Raw genomic sequence first — 22292 nt, forward strand, 5'->3', positions numbered from 1 at the left:
TGCATAAACACAAGAAGATTACTATGTGTTAATAAAAGAAATAATAGGATAAGGAAAACAGAAACTCCTATTTTCCTTCATTTCCTGTTGCTTGTGGTTGTCATGGATTTCATAGACTCTTTACAACACAAAATTCAAGGTAGATGAAAATTTTGGGAAGTTTCATGGATAAACAGTAGCTGCTTTTGTAGTTTTTATTTATTTTTATTTTTAAATTATTTTTAATTCCAGGAACTTAAAATTATGTCAGTAAATATTCTGAGTATAGACAAAAACCAGAGGTCAGCATGTGGTAGTTTTTCTACATAGAGTTCTCTGACCAATCGCCAGGAAAAGAAAATTAAAAAATAGAAAGCCAAGTACCTCATAACTATATACAAATTAGTTAAATTAAATTTTCACTAAATTTAACTGTGTGAGACAGCTGCAACTATAAGGTAAAGATAAGTTCGATCCCTCCAGGCATCCTCCAAGCAAATTTTTGCAGTGACTCAGAATTTTTAATTTTGTAAATTTGGACTGCCTCCAAAGCAAAGGAATTTTCTGTATTTTTCACATGATTGTACATGTCTATCCACAAAAAATAGAACCTTTTTCCATAGGCCAAAAAAATATCCTACCTGTTCATGCCTTAACTCAAGTCACATTGAGATGATTATAGTGTGCTATAAAAATGAGGCAAAATTGGATGCTCAAACAGTACGCATGTGTGCACAGGAACATCAGCATTATAAAATAGTGTGTTTACAATTAGAATACTTCCTGTTAATGGAAGTAGCATCGCTGCTCTGCTCTGCTGAGCAGATAAGAGGATTTGCCACTAATCCACCAGTCCCTACCCTACTTCCCTATCCACTCACTTGTTACTATAAAGTACTTTTCACCTGAGCCTGCTGGGATAATGTACTGGCCAAGGAGCAAAAGAAATATGTTCTTCAGGATGCATGTTCAGTTTTTCCATACATCTCACTGATGTACCATCCCTTCTGTTGAAAGTTACCCTTAGATTTCCCTCAGACACCTGTATCTGTCTGGAAAATATCCGGCTTAGTAACTAAGGAATATGTATATAATGCTTAGTGTACGGCTAAATGCCGGGGGGAAGAAGTGGACTAGATCATTCTGACAGCACAATAAATGCATTAAGCAGCATATCTTCAAACTCCTCATAGTGATGAAATGCTATAAAGATTCTACTGAAGAAGGCAAAAATACGAAGGGTTTTCTGCCCTTCATCTTTTGATTAAAAATTTATTCAAAACACTGTATGCACCACATTTTGGGAAGCTCCTAGCTCTCCTCAAGACTTACAATATCAGTACCTTAAGTTAATTTTAAGGAACAAAAAGGAGCTATGTTAATCATCAGAGCTGTGTTTTATTCAAAACCAGCAGGTATTAATCAGTTAGATTTGCTTAACAGGTGAATCTCATTAACATAGCGTGGGGGAACAATTTAATCTACTGATATTTTCTGCACCAGGGATTTAGCTATAAAGGCCATTTTAGGTTTTTAATTATTCATATTTAGCACGCAGACAACCTGCATGTTCTGCTGCAGTCCATATCGTCAGAGTGCACTTTCTAATGTGTTATGGTTTTCTTTCTTCTAAAACTCCTGCTTTTTAATGTTTATAAGGAAATAACTGCATCAAGAGCTTATTTTAAAAAGTTAGTATTATGTCTTTCTAGTGTGACTGGTTCTATAAACAATTGAAATACAGCATATTAGAAAGGGAACATTTTGTTTCTTTGTTTTTAATGCAGAGGAGTCTGGTGTGGCCTGAGGACTGAAGTTGGAGTCATTCTAATAAGGTGAGTCAAGGAAATATCAATAAATGGCTACAGTAATCTAATTATATGTTTCTTAGTACAGTTTGAATTCATTATATAAAATAAAATGTAGCTGGGAAGAGAACTGAGAATGTATTCCCCTTTTAGCTCTTTTGAAACCTGAACAGTTTTATTTGTTGGATCATCTCCTAATATAAATTTCATTTAATGTGCATTTACAAAAAGAAGGAGTAATATGGTTTTATAGTCTTTAGAAAAAGTATAAGTGCTATCTTCTCTTTCTTTAAAAATGGGGAGGGACTGAATCATACCACACAGATGCTCTGGGAAGATGAACCAAACCACAGAACTATAAAATGCTTTAGTGTATTTAGTAGTAGAGATTAGAGCACAAGAGATGTTCTGCTTGAAGAATTAAATCAAGGACAAATAAGGCAGGCTAAATATGCATCTTGTTTTCATAAATCCATGTTGAAAGGAGAAAGAATTACAAGAAGCTGGAAATGTAAAGTGGAACTTTAAAACCAGATATTTCAGCAGACCCAGCTGCTTCCTCGTCGTTGAAATTCTTGGCATTCTTAGATGTAGGTATTTATGAACACTGTTCAGACTAGAAGACTTTGGGAATTTAAACTGGATTAAGCTGATTAGTATCCAATGTAAGATAATGTTATGTTGGAATAATAAAAAAATTCTGATAAACTGGAAGTTTATTTGGTGAATATGGTTTGCTTCATCTATCAAGGTCAACCTGTGTGACCATATTTTCTGTACACAATTTAAAAAGTATATACTTAAATTAAGCATCACAAGTGGAGTAAGTGAAAGCAGGTGAAATTTGGTTACACAAATGTTACACTGGAAATGAAAATGAGTAATTTTCTTGTTTGTGTAGTTGTTATTTGAGATAGTACTCAGAGCTATGAAAAGTCTTTATCTTTTGTTCACCTTCTTATTCTACTATTAAACAAAAGGTCTTACAAGTGAGTGGGACCTCCGATTCTATCAAGTTGTAATAGTAACACATGTGAATACAGATGACTATATAAATATTTGACAAGAAGCTTTTGAAAGAGTTGATTATCTTTGAAGTGAAAGTAACCAGCATTTTTAGGTCCTGATAACATCTGTGTTAACTTTACCCCGCACGAAGCCAGCACAATTTCTTCTGCAAAATTTTTATATATATCTGTAGTTTATATCATATTTCTACGTACTTTTAGCATATCCTTCAGAATTACATATGCAATGTTTAAATATACATAATTGTACACTATATATTGCATGTAATATGAATACTTTAGATACTACATAGATGTAATATGTATACAATATAGATTACAATACATGTAACATGCATGCATCTATATTATATACACACATATAAATATCTGGATATAAACATGTATTTAGGAGTACATTGATATTCCCTAGATTTGGGTGCCTCAAATAAGGTTGTCTCATCCAATTATAATAACCTGTGAGCAGTAGTGCCAGCCTTGGCACTCACAAATTTGATTTGGAGTCAAGAGTGTTTTAGAAATATAACTGTAAATAAATTATCACCTGGACAACAAGATCAGTAATTTTTGAAGCCTAATTTAATTTTGGTCTCACCTGCAGTTGTGCTTATGGTTTCTGAAGACTGCCTGTGTCCAAACCTTTTGACTTGCTCTATGGGAATAATTTTAAAGTATCTGACATAACAGGCCAATATGAGAATGCCCTCTCCTGTCTTTACCTAATAATTACTTGTTTAAATGCAAAGTAACTGATTGCTTTTTCTGTTGCAATGTATGTCTTGAATTTCTGGGCAAAACCTTGCTTTACTAAATGCAGTGCAAGGGGCTCTCAGTGGAAATTTTATTTAATTACTTTTTTTTTTTTTGTTATCAGAGATGTAAGCTTAATATCAAAGGATTAAATCAGAAATAATGTGAAGAAGGGGCAGGATTTTGTATGCATTGTTACACATTATGTGCCTAATACTGTGCTATAAAGCTTTCTGTCACAGTGACCTTCACACTCTGTCATATGAAAGGAGTTACTCCACATAAGGCAATGGCATTGCCTTCTGAGTTTCCTCCAGAATGTCACATTCAGAACACTTTTCCAAACTTCTTGATTCTGAGTCATATTATTGCTGAATATTTGTGTAAATCTTTGAAGTTACCACGTCAGTATGCAAAGCTCCCTTTCAGTCGTGTTGACAGTACAGGTATTCTTGTGACCACTTAGGGTCTGTAACATTAGTTGATTATAAAACATTTTTCCTCAAATATCTTATGCGAGATGGTGCCCCTTGCATTAAATGTTCCTGGGGACAGCTTTACCAAAAATGGTTCTGTTATTTTTTTTTTCCTGAAAACTGGATAATTTAAGGAAATTATTTCAATTTTCCAGGCACTGTGAAGCTGCAAGAGATTTACATTTTTGGGCCTAGGATTTGAAAAAAAATCAGAATTCATCTTATGGGCTTACGGTTTAAAATATGAGCTCTAAGACTGAAAGAAATGTCATTTTTTATGTGCCGAGTAGAGTTTGAGAAGAAAAATTGCAAAACTCCAACAAGAGTTAAATACATTCTATACCTGCATGTTATGCTGGGAAAAGCCTTCTGTACATTATCATTTGTTTTCTGCAGTTCACAGCCTGTTTTTGCCGAGTTGGGCATGTGGAAATTTTATATTCTTACAGCTGTGCAGATAAAGTCATCGCTTAGCCTTTCATAGAGTCCTTCAAAATATAGCTCCTTCATTCAAGTTTTAGCCTAATCTCTTACACTTATGTCCTTGAAGATATTTTGGCAGCAAACACTGAAATAGAATAATTCTTAAATTCATTTCTTTTAGAAGGCGGTAAAAGACCTGTGCCTTCTCTGCCTTTGGACCCATCTACAAAATGAACATCATTGTGTTACATCATCTCACAAAAGCAGTCAATTGGGAGAGATTTTTTTTTTTTTTGAGTATGATTTAGCAAGGTAGAGAGTAAAAAGGTCTAAGTCTTAAAAACTGAAGAAAGAGAAAAATCAGTAAAGTCATTCCTAACTGAGCATTAACCTTTTGATGTACAGGACTGCTGTGGTCGTGGAATTAAGTTTGCATCCTAATACTTATGCAGAAGGGAATGAGATCAAGACAATACTCTTTCTAAATAGTTAATTTAAAAACTTTGGGTTGTCTGAAGTATGATTGTATGGATTAATCTCTATATATATAACATAACTGTACAGTTATGGATAAATATGTGCACTTGGATTGAGCTTCTTTTGTGCTTCTACGTGTCACTGCTTGCTTGACATAATTATATGTGGAACAAGAGGAATATTATCTAGACAGCTAAAATTACTACAGTGGAAAATTTACCTGCGGTTGACAAATGTATCTTCAAAAATAGTGTATTTGAATTCTTGAGAAATGAAATGGATGTTTTGCATGAAATCATAGAATCTATTTTATATATATATTTTTTTTAAATCTTAGTTACTGCATTTTTGAATATGCAGAAATATTTGTTCTTTGATAAGTAATAGAAAAGATAAACCTTTGGACCAAGGCAAAGTTATGATGAGCGCTTTCAAAGTTCTTTGATAAAACTACTCTGCTTTTCAAACAGCTAAGGATAAAATGTATTAAGTGAAAACACACGTGGCAATTAAATGAATAACACTTTGGTTTCAATTGCAATTCATATTCTTTTGACCAAATATGAATTATAGAACTTTCTAATTTATTTTAATTATATTCTTTAATTAAGTCTCAATTGTCTGCATAATGAATATCATGATCAAAATATATGTTGACTTAACTAGATAACAAACATTTATAGATATTAATTGTATTGGTTTGGTGTTTCATTTTTGGCAATGTGTTGCTAAAACCCCTAAAAAGGAATGTATCAAAGGACTAGATGTGATAGGGCCCTGAGCAACCTATTACAGTGAAAGGTGTCCCTGCCCAAGGCTAGGATGTTGGAAATAGATGATCTTTAAGGTCACTTCAATCCAAACAATTCTATGACTATGGTTCTATTTATATGAGTTTCTCCCCATTTAACAGTAAGAAGTAATTGTCCACAACTTCATATAAGGTCATGGAGTAATAATGCACATGCAACTCTTTTGAAAAAGGCAAAATAATCTAGGTCTTTTAACTGTGGATATGGATGTCCTTTAAAACGCAACTCTTATAAAATTGAAACACCTCACCTTGAAATGCGGTTCACGATAGAGAACTGTATCTTCTGCAAAATTTATTATAAAAAAAAGTCCTTGAGGATATTTATTGGCTTTTAAAAACTTAGTGCAAGTAAGGACTTCAGTCTCTTCTCCATCTGTTCTCGAGACCTAAGACTGAGGCTAACTCCCACCTAATCCCATTTTCATGGAGCTTCATATTCCAAATTTTTTTCTTCTTTGATATCAAAAAGGTAAATGTTGACTTAATAAAGTTTATCGCTATTCATGTCTGAATTCTGAGTTTAAGTTCCAGAAGTAGAAACTATTAAAATTATACTAAAAGAACGTGATAGGTGATACAATGGATATAGGTGGTATAATCCATCGTGGATTCCTAATTGCATAACCCTGACTCTAGGCTTGCCTATTCTTCAGGCATCTATGGTACCAAAAGTGTCTTTGACAGTGCAGAAGGTGACAGCAGGATGGAGACCATGAAATGTCTATTATTTTTCTTGACAGTGGAATCCAAGGATTTCCAGAGCTTGGAGGGGGTTCTGGTTTTTACTGCTGAATTTTCTTTAAGAAGATGAGAATTTATTTGACCAGTGTAATTTTTATCAGCATATATGCTATAATCACCAATATTTTAAGGAAATAAATTATATTGTATTGGAAAAAATATGTAAAAACAAATCTCCTCCACCTGCCCACTCTCTCTCTGAGTGAAGCTTTTCTTCTGAGTTTACTGACACTCTAAGCTTATCCATCTTGGTAACCAACTAGGTAATATGACATTATTTTTGGCAGTATTACTTTTAGGAAAACAGTCAGTGCTGGTGCCATGAGCAGACAGCTTGAAGGTAGTCCTAACATTGATTGGGACTATGAACAGTGGTACATTTGCAGCTGAGGCTTCTCTGAATGACTGTATGGATTCAATGGTGCTCAGCAAGGAGCAAGCTTGTCCTGTTTGGCACAGCTATATCAAGTCGCTGTGGATGTAACCAGAGATAGTTTAAAGCAGTCCTGCCAATACCATCAGCTACCTCTAATGACCCAAGTCAATCCTAGTCTCATAAAACTTAAACTTTGTTTGCCCTTTCATTGATTCTATAAGAACTTTAGAAATTAATAATCCCATTCTGTCTTTACTCAGCTTCTAATAGAGAACTGTTAATTGAGGGCTTAATGACTAATTTTATCTCTTTCCTTAAGAAAAGTTAATTCTCCAGGGCCTTCAACAATGAAGAAATAGTTCTCCTACAGTAATCTTTTGTTTAAATCTTTTAATACTGCTTCTAGAGGCAATTCAGACAGTTGAACAGTACTGCTGTAAATTCCTGATTCTTTTTGAATTTCCCACACAAAAATTAGCATACTAGTAAATTGCATACTAGTAAATTACATACTTAACAAAACAGGATTTATGTTAATTTAACTTTCATCATTCTTCTCTATAGACTTATGACAGTCAGGAAAATTTCCTGTCTTTTCTACACTCTGACAGATACAGAAAGAAAATCAGGTAAACATTTATATAACTAAAATATGTGACTTCTTAAGCCATAGAATTCTGAATTTTACCTTTACAGTAAGTTTCCTTGAACATATTAAAATATATTAAAAATAATCATCTTATTTGTTCATATGTCTAAAAGTTGATCGAATCCTATTTAGCATAAGATTGAAAAGACATGGGGTTATTTCTGTATAAAATATTCTCTTTGGTTTTGTAGGGGTTTTTTTTGATTGTTAGTACATGTCAGGGTAGCTTTGGCAGAAACAGATAGAACTTGTCTTGCTATAAAATAATTAAAAAACAGAACAAAAAAGAAGTACACTGGAGACAAGGAAACTCCGCTTCTGGATACTAATAAAATGTGCTTTGACATTTGCAAAAAGCATGCAGAAATAGCTTAGCCTACCCTTGTCCTTTATTTTAAACAGCAGATGCTGCAGTGAGAAGAGCTCTTACCTGCAAAAACCAAGTTTTATTAGAACAGAAACAGGCAATGAGTAATACTTTGAAGAAGCTCACTTTTAAAGTACTCATAAAAAGAAAACTCAAGGTGAAACAGAACAGGAATAAAAGATTTTGTAAGTAAATCTTTCCAAGCATGTTCTTTTGTGTATGATTACTGCGAGGGTGGTGAGGCACCAGAACAGGTTGCCCAGAGAAGCTGTGGATGCCTGTCATGATCCAGTTTTAAGGTTCTTAACAATGCCTCTGCCCAAATTAAGGTGCAAACAAGACCATATGCCAGTGACAATAGTAAGGGTTTTATTTGATGGTAAATATGAGAGAGATAGAGAGAGAAAGAAAGAAAGAAGTAGAAAATAGGTGGGGGGGGGACAGAAACACAGGGACAGAATAAGGAAAATATCACCACTCTGTGGAGCCCAAGATGTTCGTTGATCCTCTGCGGCTGGTCTTCTTGGTGGTGAAGGTCCCCCCGGGAGGCACTGATGGGTGTACATGCTCAGGCTGGGTGGGCATGTCCAGGGCAGTCTCTCACAGCAGGCTCTGGGTCTGTTGCACCACGTGCAGCCCTGTGGGGCCAAGCCTCTCACGTGAAAGTCCCGTGGATGTGCCCTGTGGGGCTGGGGGTTCCACAGCTGGGCCAGTTTGTGTAATCAGAGGATGGGTGTTTATTGCCTCTCACCAGAGGTTGTGCCATGCACCCAAAATCTTCTCCTCCCCCCTCGGCTGGGGGGAGTCTGTGTAAACCTGGCTTCTGTGAGCTGTGCTCTCCCCCACCCCAAACTCAGCCGGGGATAGTTGCAGCTGGTGGCTTTGGCCGTTTGTGGATGCAAACCTTTCCCTCAGCCTGGGATGATTGAACAATGCATTTCCCTTTATCCCTTTAATCAACAGTCTGACTTTCAGTTCAAAGTCCCACTCTTCAGGGAAACTTCTTCGGTTGTGGCTTCTTTATAATGAGCAAAACTTTATATCAATGTTTGAGGCATGAACTATTGTCAGTCTCTGACAATGCCCCATCCCTGGCAGGGTGCAAAGTCAAGTTGGATGGGGCTCTGAGCAACCTGGTCTAGTGGAAAGTGTCCCTGTCCATGACAGAGGGGTTGGAACTAGATGGTCTTTAAGGTCCCTTCCAACCCAAAACATTTTGTTTCTTTTCACGAGTTTATTCCCAGTTTTACTGACTTGTGCATTGCAACAAATTTCAATTTCTTCCATCCCAAATAACTTTTTCTCTCCATCTGCTTCTTTGCTGCACACAGGAAGACTTCTTCCCAAAGGAGCAAGTGAACACAAGAGGAGGAAGGTAGTTCTCCTCTGCTGCTTTATGGAGATTGCTCTTTGACATGTGGTGTGGAAAACTGGTTGCAACTTATTCAATCTAATATGAATCTAAACAAAATAGCAAAATCGTTACTGTTTACCTCAAGGTTAAACTGAAAACCTGGATATTTTCTTTTAAATAATCATAGAAATATTTTCCCTGGAAAAAAAATCCTCTTGATTTCTGCTTCTCAAATTTACATCTATTGGCAAAGAATTTAACAAATAACTGCAAAGATAAAGATCAAATCACTAGAAATGTACTACTTATAACTAACTTTGAAGCTCTAGAGAAATTCAGATTTAAATTTTCACTTTCCAGGCATCTGTTGCACTATCTTCAGTACAACCAAGTTTTTGCAGAGGAGCATCTATGTGAATGTACTTTTTATAAAATGCTATTAGCTGATTGTTGGTTTGGAAGGGGGTTTTGTTGTTGCTGTTTTAAGGCTGATTACTAACAAGTTAAGCAAATTATTAAGTTATACTAACAAGTTAAGCAAATTATTAAGTTATTTTTTTAAATATAATATGAGATTGTTGGTATGATTATTTTATGTCTACCTCTGCTTCTATTTCTGCCAGTATTTGATGATTTGACGCAAGCATGATTCTCTGTGAGTCTTTGGAAAGTTGCCAAAGAAGATATCAGTTTGAGTGACTAAATATATCTAGTAAAATAGCTTGACAGTCTTTCTGTTTTTCTTCTATTAGTTTTTCTTCCATAAAACCTTGCAGGACAAAGGACGCCTCCAAACATCCTTGAAGAGGGGATTTTTTTCCACAAAGTGTGAAATTTAGATTTAATTTTGAAAAAGGGTATAGCTAACTAAATGGAAAAACCTTAGCTGTCATTGATCCTACCATAAACCTAAAAATGTAGGAATTTTTTCTCAAAATCATTGAAAATCCAACCACCTTAACCACTTTACAGTACTTTTATCTAATAATTTCTCGCTTTGGGTGACACACAGAAAAGAAAATTATAAATCATAGCTATACATTTTAGAGTCTAGGAATTATACTTAGGTTAGAGTTCTCTTTATTGCTTCTCTATCCAAGCATGGTGAATCTCCAAGACATGAGTTTAGACACAGCTTTGGTTTTAGATATTCTGAAAATAAATTATATTGAAAGTAATTAGGAGTGTAGAAGCTACTGGCAAAGTAGTCATGCCTTGTTGTAAAATAAAATAAGACACATAGATCATACTACACTGGAGTGTTTGGAAAGGAAGCTTGTTTCTAATTTCAGTAAAAACGTGGTAAAGGACATTTTTCAATCTGTAAGCTTTTTGTGAGAAAACCTGAGCAATATCTCGTTTACAATGCCTTTCCATTATAAGTTCTTGGACTTCCTCTCTACCAGCAGCCTGCAGCAGGCTGATTAAAAGAACTCTTTAAAACATATTACATATTGATAGAGAAATAAATTTTTGTTTTAATAAGATTTTAATAAAAAATGTTATTTTAATTAAAAATTACTGTTGTTTCAAAACTGGAGGGGTTTTTGACAAATTTCACATAAAATTTGTAACTTTGACCTCTTTGTGTATTGCATATTTTCATATCACATACTCTGAAGCACTGAAAACCTCAAGTCATTTATCTATATGCTTGCTTATTAGATAAAATATGATATTTAGGGTTTTTAAATTAGTTATGTATTCTACAGAAGATGATGTCTTTGAAATAACTGCTGCTTCTAAAGTAAGCTTTTAAACACCTTAAACTGGCTAGATTTCCTTCATTGAGGTTACTTAAAACTGATGTAGTTCTGCAAGTCTTTCCCCAAAATGGTTATACTTCACAGAGAGAAACAATTCTCTTGATTATTACAAAACCCACCATTGAAATCCTACTGATTCCCTTTTTTGTGTGTTAAAATGTGCTGGACTAAAGAACCTAGGAATTGTACTTTCAACAAAGGTTACCTTTCAACTTGGATTTTCATTTCCTGTTTTTCGTGTTGATCAGTTATTATGAGAATGAATAGGTGAACTTAAAAGCCTGTGCTAAAACTGTTCCCCCTCCTATGTCTACCTATAGAGGAAAAAGCAGGACTAAGGTAAGGGAATTATTATGACCATCAAGTTAGCAGCTTCTAGTCTGGCCATTCCTGATTGTAATCAAGCTCCTTATGTTGACAGAAAAAAAAAAAAAAAAGGCGCAAAACTGTGTCCTTTCAAAGAAACTGTGATTTTATGATTTTTTTTAACATACATTTATGTTAAAATGTCTATTTATATGAAAGAAAACTTTCTGATTTTCTATTAGTAATGCTGCATGCTTTAGCCCTTTCCTAAACTGTAAGCCACTGTCCAAATCTAATAGCTTGTTTAGGGATTCCATAGAGTTCACATAGGCAAAATAGTTTCCTTGCATCAGAAAGGCTCTTCTCAAGAAATAGGGTTAAATGGGAAGTAGGAAGAGATTAATGAGGACATGAGTTCATATTCTTTGACAAAATTTGCTCACTATTTAATTGTTGGACAAGTACAATTTCACTGTCCAGACAGTAGCTTTTCTAGCTAATTCAGCTTAGCTTTCCCCTGTAAAGGCAAAGCATTTGTATATAGCATCCCTCACTTTCTTCAGCCATTGGACTGATAATATTTAATATTGAAGTTGTCAGCTTTCAGGGTCAGCCAGCTCTCTGGCTTTTGTAAAACATTGCTCAAGAACAGATGATAGCAACTCATACTGTATTTGTAGACTTTAAAAATGTTTTTAAATATGATACCTGACAGTCATTAATTTGGGATATTCTGCAGACTTGTCTCTAAATTGCAGGATATGTCAGACATACATAGAAAAAAAAACATTAACTCTTCCTCATTAATGTAATTAAAGTGCAGATAAAGAGGAAGAAAAATACCATGCTATCATGAAAATAAAGAGCTTACAGTTTCAACATTTTTTTTAACTTTGAGCAAGTCCTTTCCAACTCAACACAAACTAGAAGCTTAGACTACTAGTCAAGGTAGTCAATACAGCCCATTGCTTAGTCACAGAGACCAAAGTCATGAAAGTAAACATACAGTTATCCTAATCAATCACTGTAAATAGTAAATCCTTGAGTAACAAATTATGTCTATTCATTAAGTACATTATATTCTTCAAGTTCAGTTTCTTTAGTGACAAAGACTTGTTAGACTGTGACTGGAAGAAATGACACCATGATTGTCATGTATAGAATGTAAGTCAATGGAATGTCAGTGTAAAACAGCATGTGGTAGAACTTCTAAAAGTTCAAATTCAGAAAGTAAAATATATGCATTCGTAATTAAATTAAATTCTTTTCACCCTGTCTTTCCTAATGCCAGAAGTGATTAAAGTGTTTGCTTAGTACCTCAGATACCAGATAATGTTTGATTACCTGTGAATTAATTGAAGTGTGCTTTTAATGAAATTTACACTGCCAGGAGCATTTAGGTTCAACCCATTTGTTCATAGGAGACATCAGTGTGTCCCACACCTTGAAGAAGGTATTATTGTTAATTATATATTATATTGTAATAATATATAATTATGTCTGGTATTATTGCATATTTTTCTTTCTTATTATGTACTGAATCTGTATTTAGTAATCCTAAGCCCATGGTACAGTGTACATCTTTACACCAGGGTGAATCCCATACATTCAGTTTTTGTTTTGTCACTTATTTTTTCCCAAAATAAAGGTGGTACTTGATGCAATATGCCTTTTCTTCATGACCCAGGGTTTTGCCACTTGTCTTCTCCTTTGAAAGAGGACTGCCTCCTGCAGTCTAGTTAGAAGAGCAAACAGTGCAAGATAATTCTCTCAGTTTTTGGGTAAAAGGGGTGGCCATATTACCTATAATGAAAGAAAGCAACAGACAACCTCAAAGAACTGCCTTGACATGAATGTTTTTTGGAATTTCTTGTTTGGCAGGAACTCTTTATTGCTGGATTTCATCTCAGATGCCTATTCATCTTCTAATATTGCTGTAAATGCAGCTATTGTAACTGTTACTTGACCACCTTGGGTAAGATTCTACATGTATACACATGAACAGTTACTTGTCTCTTTGAGGTTTTTGTTTTATAGTTTTTATTCTTTTGCCCTTTAATCAACTAAAATGTACTTATTACTACAATAGCCTTTTATGATTTTTTTGTACACATGATCCATTTATATAAAAGAAAACGTTCCAATTTTTTTTTAGCAATGTTACATACCTTAGTCCTTACAACATGTAGAGCTGCCATATACTATACTCCTCTTTGTTCTGAATTATCAAAGTTCCTTGGGTGCAGATTAGTAGTATTTCACTACACTGTGTTTTATTTTACTTTATGTGTACCTTTTGTGCAGTTAGTGCTAAATTTTTGCTTGAACTTGATATTCATGCGTATTTAGTTTGACCAAAACCTTTAGAAAAACACACAATGAAAAAAGTGGCTGAAAAATATCAAAACAAAAAATATTTGAAAGTTTTTATTTCTCAGGAAAACAAACAATATTTTGGAACTAGGTTTTGTTTTATTAACTATCAAAATCTGTTAATATCTCAGTCTTACTTGTAAGATATTAAATTGTCTTGCTTTCTCTTTTCCGTGTTTTCATTTTTCCCCCTGTAAATCTTTGCACTTACCACACTTATGATTACGACAATGAACTACAGAGCTAGCAAAGTTTATCCTCTACCTGTTTTCTCTACTAAGAATATGTAGACATAAGATCAAGGATATCTGTTCTATCTTTGATGCATGAGCATAAATTCTGTAAAGTTTATAGGAATTATGTGCATACTAAGTGAAAAATACCCTTGTGGGGTAATAAAAAGGAGTCTGGTAAGCTCAGTGGAGAGACAAATGTCAGTGCCGTACATTTAAAGAGTTCTGAATTGTCTGGAAAAAAATACATCTCACTTCTTATAGAATATTGTGAATTCCCTTCCCAGATTACCAAATCCTGTGTTTTTCTCCTTTAGGAAGGATTTCCTCATAATGGCTTTTCTCTGCAACTTCTCCAAGGGAGATAATCTGTATTTTGACTTTATGTCCAGATTTCTACATCACATAAAATGAGGTCATGAATCGTTCAGAATGTTTATTCTACTTCTGTGGGAGACTGTTGCTTTCCCATCCACGGTAAGTCACTTGCCAGTATAGCAGCAGTAATAAAAATAAGAGGGTTTCAGTCTATCTTTTCGTTCTGTTTTTATCATATGCTATCTTCTGCCCTCATGTTGCTTTCTGAAGGCAAACTATTTCACAGAAATGTTCAGCTTCACCATTTGTCAGAACTTAAGATTTCATTAAAGAAAACTCAAACTAAAACTTGGAGATGATGTCTAATAAATAGAAATGCAGGTATCTTCTGGGTCATATGTTGGTTTTCAGTAGAAATATATAATTGGTTTCTTTTATTTCAGGCTTTTTCTTTTTTTTTTTTTTAATTTCAATTTTCTACTGAAAAATAGCTTATAGTATTATATGTGACACTGCTGTTCAAGAAAATTACTTTCTTTTGGCATTCTACCCTCATTCTACATTATTATTGTCTCTTTTTGGCATTTCTTTTGCATAATTCAGCAGTACAGTCTGCAGTGGATAAACTATATTTCAAGAAAAGAGAACATCCAAATCCCTCTGCTCAGGGATGTTTTACAAGAATTAGACTGCAGGCTGTGTTCTGTAAGTTAAAACCAGGAAATACAGAGCATTGAGTAGTTGTGATCGTAAAGTACATCTAAATTAGACTTCTCTGGTCTGAGTCAGAGCCTCATGCAGTCAATGTTGTCCACACTGGACAACAGGAGAGTTTATGCAACAGAACTTCTATACGTGTGGCTTTCCCAAAGTTCTCAGGCTGAAACATCCACATAGCCATCATCTGTTCGGTCCAAAAAAGTCACAGGAGATGTTTTGTAAGTAGGATAACTATCCTGCTGATGCTGCCCGTTTGAGAGAGGCACTGAGGGGTATTTGTAATATTTCAATATGTGCCAAGACCTTTTTCACTTTACACAAAGTGGGTAACTTTTTGTCATACACCTACTTCTGAAGAGGTAATAAGAAAGGACACCTAACAGCAGTTTGAGTTTCTTATGCTAGTGACCTTCTTTGAAAGGGGATAAGTATGTACCAAACTGAAAGAGAACCAGAGAGAAAACAGAAATTCAATAGTGTTCTCCTGAATTTTTATCTGTCCTAAGCTAACCTTTCCATAGTATTTGCTTAGGCTAATAAGAACAAACCACACAGATTTGAAAGATGATTCCTCAAGGATGCAACAAGGTAAGACTCAATCCTCCTTTGTCAGGCAGCTGAGGACACAGCAGAATTCCACCAAGCTCTATCAAGGGCAGACTGCTCCAGAGATCAAGGTCAGCCAACAGCTGAGGATGACAATGAGGCAGCCAAGGATGGAGATATGATGGCCAAACGCTGTCCCCACAGCCCCCTCACCTGCTCATGGTGAGCAGAGCAGGTCTTGTGTCAGCAGGAATTGAGAGCACCACACAGGTCTGTGGCAGAGAGGTGCCAGCACTGCTGTGGCACAGCTTGGACAGGACAAGGGACAAGCAGCCCAGCCAAACAGAACTGCAAAGCAGGGCAGGGCAGACCTCACTTCTCATGGCTCATGCTGCACAGCTCTTTCTGCACAGCTGTCTGACCTGAGGTCACACAGCTGCACCAAAATCTAGGCTTAAGCCCAGGAAGCCAAACCCCTGGGGCTTTGAAGGAAGATAAAATTACACTCATGGCTTAAAGACATTTGGATTTCAAAAGTTACAACAGAATTTAATTTCAAGTCATGTTAGTAGATACTAAGAACAAACAAATGTATCCTGTCCTTCAGTTTTTATATAAGTGTATAACCCCAACCAAGCTGAAGGTGCTGGCAATTTCAGATAGTTCGTAGTGCTTGTTACAAAGAGATGTCAATTGATGGCATGAGGGGGAAGATGTGCAGCTCTATTTTGTAAATAATAAAGGGAGAATATTTCTGTGAAGTCATCTCTGCAAATCATGCCTGAAAATTCTTACACAAATTTACAAGTTACTAATTATAGATCTGCTCCAAAGATATTTACCTTTTCAATTTGTATTATTAGGAGACAAAGATACATTGGTTTTGCATATTTTTCATGCTTCAAGTTAATAGGTACAAAACAGTCAGGATACTTGGTAAAGCTGCTGAAAACTTTGTGATCAAACTCAGGTTCAAACTGGGATATTTGGCACAGTTTATATGAAATACAAATTTAGATAGGATTTACTGGCTCAAGGAAATAGGATGATCTCTTCAGGGCTGCATACCATTTTAATGTGTGACACTTTTTTTCAGCTCAGAGAAAGATGAGAATTTGTATGTATTCTCTTTGCAAATCAAAAGACATATTTATGAAAAAAAAAAAGGAGGGGGGGAATTTTGCCAAGGCTATTCTAAAGGACTGTTGAAATTCAAGTAATCTGCACACCTGTATAAAAGGAACAGCTGATATAATTGAATGTGTTTTTCAACTCATCTGCTTCAACGGATGAAACTGATTCCAGCCAGCTTCAGCCACGGACTTAACTATGCACCACATGCAAATTCCCAAACAGAGGATTCAAGAACATTCATACAATATGAACCTGTTTTTCACAGTCCAGTGCATTTATTGCTGAATAACAGATGTTAAAAGGAAATTTAGGCACTGAGGGCCAGGGCTGGATTATCAGCTCCAAAAACTGGCCTATGCAACCATGCTCCTGCCAAGTCAGTGAATGTATGATATGCATTTGGCTTGTGTTCAAGTCTTACTGTGTGAAAGCCAACAATCTGTGTCAATCAAATGACTGGTGGATTGCAAAATGGTGTGCAATGTTAAACTGATGAGAGGTTGGAGATGAATTTTGATGTCTGAAGTATACACTTACTGTTTTAAGGCAATCTAACACTGAACATGAGAGGATTAGAAAGAAAAATACGAATGTGTTCAGGCATACTAAGGTAATTGGTGAGTCTGTACTTCTATTAAGTTCTTTATAAACAATAATGAAATGTGGTAAATGCAAAAGCATGTTCATACTCAGACTGGAAGGGAAGACTGTCACAAAAAATACAGACACCACTACTATGCTTCCCATCATTAGCATTTTAATAGTAGGCACAGAGTCTTTAGTTTAGATACTGCTACATTTGAAAATTATTGCTAAAATTTGTCAATTCAGGTGGTAAATTCTGTTACCTGTATTCAGGAACCACTTTTAGTGTACCTTTGTTGTATAACAACAGTAGAAAGAAATTTGCCTCTGCTGACACAATTTCCTCCTACCACTTTTCTTCTTGCTGTCCTTCAGATTCCTCCTCTAGGATTTATTGACCAGAGATCCTGGTTGGGAATATGCTTTCCAGGCTATCTTAGCTACTTCCATTAGTGATCTGGGCTCATAATGTAGAACAATGGGAACAATAACCTGTATGTATTGTCACTTCATACTGAGGAAAGTTGATTTTTTTGAGATTTTTAGACAAAGGCAGTTTTAAGTATAGTATTTCCATTTCTGGTTAGGCATAAAGGCTTAACTACAAATGCTTGGATCCTTTCACTCAATTTTTATAGCATAAGAAGTGCTAACAGGTGACCATGTATTGCAGCTAGTAGCTTTTTCAGGGGGGAGGTGTGGATGGAGGCAGATGGTTATGTTCCTGAAGCTGTAGAGAAAAGAAGAAATCCATTAGGTAGTGTAATTTTCTATCCCAGTCCTTTTGAAATTATTGTAATGAGAAAAAAGTCCAAATTGCTTTACCATATATTGCAAATATTTCCTCATAAAAAAAGTTCAATGTTAACTATATGAGTAGTAATCCTACTCAAAATATTTGATAAGGCATTTAACAGCAGTTTTGGAAAGACAGTAAGTATCCTTGGCTTGGCTTTTCCTTCTGTTCATTCAGCAACAAATCAGCCAAATAATCATAACTGTTAATTCACACATCCATATACTCAGGATAAGAGTATATATGCTAAAAAGTTTTTAGGATGGCTCAAGCCTAACTTAATTATCCTCATCTAAGCATTACTGTATTTGCATTTTTCAAATGCATACTTTAGTGCAGGCAACAAATAATTAAAGTCATTGGTTACACTGTGATCTGTTGTAGTGATTTTTAAAAAGCCTCATCTAAAATGTACTGATGTCCTCAAGAGGCTCTGCAGTATTTTTGATGAAATGATTGCTCTTAATATATTTTAGGGCAAAGTCTAAAGGAATAGTTTAATTCATTGGCAGCCCTTGTTTAGGTTAAGAAAGTTCTGATATTTGCTTTGTTTTGAACTAGAACCTGGGTAGAGTTAGAACTCAGCTGTGAGGGTGTGAATTACAGCTGACTGATGTTATGGCCTCAGAAAGGACAATAACTGAGATACTTTAAACCTAATCTCCTGTATGCTAAGGCTAAAATCCAGTAAATTAGTATATGATTTGCTGGCTAATTATGGAGCTTAATTAGAGTATTTAAAATACAGAATACAGAAAAAAAAAATTCCTAATGAAATTCGTGAAAATACTCATAACAGCTCATTCAAGAAACCAAACCAAATAGAATCTTGTAATGTTTTAAATGGTACTGCTCAGCCTCCTATAAACATAGGAAAAAACCCCAAGAAAATCAGTTGATTTAGAATCTCCTTGGCTTTGTAATGCCATTCTCCTTGATTTTATACCATCATTTCTATGTGCATGTATTTATGAAAAGATAAACCAAAATTTTTATGTTCTGAGCAGGTACTTTGCTACTTGTCTTCATATGTCAACTGTGCAACAGTTTTTATAATTTCAAACACTGTGTAAGTTTTGTAAAAACATTCCAAATGCTCATATAAAAGTTTTAAATAAAAGCCTGAGTGTTCTGTTTAAAGAAAGACTCTTTAATGTAACCTCTCCATGTAACAATTAAAAGATGTCCATTTCGGAGAGGAGTTGTATCCTACAATTCTAAGAGGATGTCACTTTTCTAGCCAAGGCAAAGCATGTTCTAGTGAGGCCCTGAGTTAAAGAGTTTGTTTGTTAAAGAGAGATAGTGCTATTGGATGAAAATGCCTCAGAACAGTTCCTCAGACAGCTAAATCCCAAAATGGAAAAAGAAAAGTTATGCTGCACTCTGAAGGACATGCCTTATCGATTTTATCTGCATGGGATAAAAGGATTGTTATCAAAATAATGAAAAAAATTAACAAAACCTAAAACATACTCCAAACAAATTTGCTCAGCGTAGAAACTATAAACTTCCATATTCTATTTAAAAATAGAGCATAATTTTAATTTCTTGAAACCATAGTATTTATATGTACTTTGATGTTAACACTATGTTACTCTAGAAACTAATCTTTAGTTGTAAACACATTATGAGTTATGGTGAGCACTTTTGTTGAAGAACTGTGCCCAGTATGTACTGAGGTGCAATGAAGAGAGTCTAAGAAAGAGAACAATAGGAGCTATTAAACTTTGTTAATGACTGTGTTCTTTTTTGAAGGTTCCCCATGTGAAATTTTAAAAGAAACAAAATTCCCTTTTTGGTTAGTTTAGTATATGACTCAACATTAGAAGACTATTTTTTAACATCATTTTATTGAGCCTTTTTCATTAGTTTTCATTACAGTGGGATTATTCAACCAATCTTCAGGTAATTAACCTCTTTTTACCTTTGTAAACTTCTGCATTGGAACTCACGACAAGGAGATGGAGATATTGTCTCTCTCTAATCACAGACTATCGGGGGTGAGTTATTACATGACAAATATTAAGTGTAAAAGTTATGATGACTTAAATTTAGAGCTATCTAATCAGAAACAATAGTATAAAGACAACTTTTCAAAGAAGTGTGCCCAGAGTTGTTAAAAAGAGCTGATTTTTGAAAGAATTGTTTCTTTATGCACAATCCTGAAACTACAGAGTAGAAAAGGCAGAAGTTTTGTATTAGTTTACATCATATCAGTGGGGCTATAGAAAGCCAAATCAGGTGACAACATTTAGAAATTAAGGGCCAGATTCACTAATCTAAATATGGTCTCTGTGTGCCATTCAGCTGATGATAAGTGGGTGAGATGCAGAAAAAACCTTTAAGCAAAGATCCCTGACATAAGGCAAACTAACCAGTTTGCCAGGACACTTGAAGAGCTGGGGTGGTGTAGGGTGTGTGTGTGGGGGGGTGAGATGCTGCAGTGTTTCTCAACCCTTCTTTGCACTGGAAAATGTGGCAGTCAGCTGATTAAGGGTCCTTTAAGAATCCTGCAATGCTCTATGAGCAAAGCTACTAAATAAGAGCTCTAAATGGTGAATAATCACAATGGAAGAACTTGGTTCTGGATTTCCCACTGAGCTCTGAGCACAGGCAAATATCATGTTGCAATTTGGTAGTTACTATTCTTTGTGGTTTCACTGTACTGGACATTGCATTACTCTCTCAGCATGAATTCCATCTGCCCAGTGGCTAATGTTTATTCTTGACACTTCAGTAGAATATAATGTGCCTGAAAACATCTTAGACATAGGGTATTACTCTTTTCTTGGACAGGTGTATCACTACTTTTTTTTTAATAAGTATCACGCAAACAACTGCATATGATCTGTTCTCTGCCCTTCCTGAAATGGACCTGTATGGATTTCTTGGTGGTGTTTCTGAACAGCTAAAAGCTTTTTAGAGCTTCCCAGTATCTGAGGGAATGTATTAACTTAGATTTTTCTGTGATTTTGAATGCTTTTCCCCCCTCCTGTGAAGGAAGAAAGGAGGAGGAATGGCAGAAGATGGATTCTGGTACTTGAGTGCTACGAGAACTAGGGTTGATTCTCTCCTTGCACAGGCTTCCTTACACCACCCTGTTGGGAAAGCAGAAAACACTGGTATCAAAGCTGATGTTGTTACAGCCTCAATTATTTCTCCCTTGATTTTTGATTGCCTCTGATTGCAAATCTTGAAAATGATTTGATTTCATCTCACAGCTCTGAAACCCTGTGAGAGGGTTACTCTGAGTTTCAAGCATCTTTACTTGGATTTGAAAATCTTGTAGGTTTGACAAGAAGACATTTTGAAATAATTTTGTTAAAAACCTGTAAAGCCCTGTGGATATTTAGGAAAGATTTACAATATTGTTTTAAACTAAAATTAAACCAATTTACATTGATATGGCCTAGATATAGATTGAAATCACAATGTCCATGCAAGGTTTTGTTGTGGTTTAACAATGCATTACTAAGCTAATATAAAAAGTGAATTTTCTTAGGTTTAATCATAGAAGAAACATGGTTTAAAGCTGTATAAGCTCTGAAATTTAGGTTAGGTGCTTAGATTCTCTATTGTTTTTCAGCTCACATTTTCCTCACTCAATATATCAACATATTCCTTAAATAGCCTACTTTACAAATTAGCATTGAGTAAATACTAAGAGTTGTTGGAAATAACTACAGGTGATTTACAAGGGAAGCCATAGTGTAATAATTCTGGGGAACAGGGTAAGAATGTTAAGAAAGTTAGTATTTTTCCAGATAAACTATTTCATAAAACTCTGTAGTAGGAAAATTGACTCATTTTTGCAATTTTTTCATTACAGAGAATTAATTTAATTCTGCAGAAAAATCATCAGCCAGCTGAAATTGCTTCCATTAGAGAAAAAACATCTTAATGACTTACAGTGTCTAACACTTAGTGAAGAATTAACAGCACTATTTATCTTTACAGCACCTCTATGTCATTTACAGTTCTAACAGTTGTAATATTAAGTTGCTTTGTTTCTCAGTGTTATCTCTAGCTTCCATTTAAAATCAGAAACTCCATTTTATATATTTTTAATTTGAACTATCCTTGTTCTAAATTAGTCATCCATGAAGATTGAAACAAATAGGTGAGCAAAAACCCCCCAAATAAACATATTTTTATGTTTACATATTAACATAAAAATAAAAGTAAAATAAATTTACATTTTAAGAAATCCTTGTGAACGTGACTCACTACGAGTGTTTTTAAAAACCAGTATAGGTTGGGATCCTTAGCCTGG

General features: G+C 35.0%; 1 long non-coding RNA gene across 2 annotated transcripts in view; it reads left to right on the forward strand.

Annotated features, from left to right (window-relative positions):
- The first annotated feature begins 1538 nt into the window (after nucleotides 1–1538).
- LOC125317315 overlaps nucleotides 1539–22292 on the forward strand; it is a 41814-nt gene continuing 21060 nt past the window's right edge. The window contains exons 1-6 of one of the 2 annotated variants that reach the window (XR_007200012.1): nucleotides 1539–1670; nucleotides 1767–1814; nucleotides 7924–8073; nucleotides 9220–9263; nucleotides 13196–13289; nucleotides 14238–14397. This is a non-coding gene — a long non-coding RNA (uncharacterized LOC125317315). The remainder of the gene's footprint in view (nucleotides 1671–1766; nucleotides 1815–7923; nucleotides 8074–9219; nucleotides 9264–13195; nucleotides 13290–14237; nucleotides 14398–22292) is intronic. The other variant, XR_007200013.1, reaches the window with a different exon arrangement.

The sequence above is a fragment of the Corvus hawaiiensis genome, chromosome 26 (genome assembly GCF_020740725.1).
Source record: "Corvus hawaiiensis isolate bCorHaw1 chromosome 26, bCorHaw1.pri.cur, whole genome shotgun sequence".
NCBI classification, from domain to species: Eukaryota; Metazoa; Chordata; class Aves; order Passeriformes; family Corvidae; genus Corvus; species Corvus hawaiiensis.